Below are 1216 nucleotides of genomic sequence, written 5' to 3' on the forward strand. Positions count from 1 at the left end.
GTCAGGAATTGCCATTCTGTAGTTACAGAAGTTCAAACTCAATGAAAATAGCTGTATCCTTTAGGTGTCTATACCTATAAATGTATTAATAAATTTTCCAGCTAATCTAAGTGTCTAATTCTGAAATCTTTGCTTTCAGTATAGCAACAGTGTATATTATTTTAAAAGTTCTTCATCTGTTATTGTAGTTCTAAGCATTTGAGCTTAGGTTCTAGACCTTTATATTCTGCTCAGATTTTTTTTTTTATTTTAAGAGTTCTCAATAAAACTTTCTGAGGATAACGTTTTATATTTTATCACTAAATCTCAAGATAGAGTCAGAAATTTAAGTGCTCTCTTCAAACATGCAAAGCACATTTTCAAAGTGTTTTCTAAGAATTCATCTATATACCTTGTAAGAGTTGCTGAGCTGCTGAATATTCCCAAGTATGTCTCTGAAAAAGCCTTGTACAAATCATTTTAGTAACTGCAACACATGTAAAACCTTAGAAGCATGGAAACTCCAAAGACTGTTATACTGTGATAGACACCATGGACATAAGGAATGTGTACTTCAGAAAGACCCGTGTCAGTACTAGAAGCATTATACAGTTTTGGAAACTTGACTTGCTCCATGTAAATAATACAAACAACCTTGAGAAAATGCATTGTACTGTGTACATACCAAATTCATAACCTTGATTGTTTTGGCTCAAGAAGCGAAGCAAATAAAGGGAAGAAAAAGGGCTAAAGAAACTGCCTTGAAGGACAGACAAACCAACTAGATCAAAGAACTGGTGATTCTTTGTCTGGATCTGCTAATTCTTTATGCAGTTGATGTATAACACTATAGTAAGCTAGGAGGTGTGGAAGCTGATAACTATTTTATTACACATATTTTGAAATGGTTTTTTAATAAACTGTACCATCACACAGCCATTGTGCAGCCTGACTGTCATGGTTTAACTTCAGTTGGCAACTAAGCACCATGCAGCCGCTTGCTCACTCCCCCCCCTCCCGATGGGATGGGAGAGAGTTGGAAAAGCACGTGAGAAAAACTTGTGGGTTGAGATAAAAACAGTTTAATAATTGAAATAAAATGATAATGATAATAATATGATAATAGTAATAATACACAAAGCAAGTGATGCACAGTACAATTGCTCACCACCTGCCGACCGATGCCCAGCCAGTCCCCGAGCAGTGGCCCCCCCGGCCAAGCTTCCCCCAGTTTATG

This window comes from Pygoscelis adeliae, unplaced genomic scaffold (genome assembly GCF_000699105.1).
Source record: "Pygoscelis adeliae isolate BGI_AS28 unplaced genomic scaffold, ASM69910v1 Scaffold23, whole genome shotgun sequence".
In the NCBI taxonomy this organism is placed as follows: domain Eukaryota; kingdom Metazoa; phylum Chordata; class Aves; order Sphenisciformes; family Spheniscidae; genus Pygoscelis; species Pygoscelis adeliae.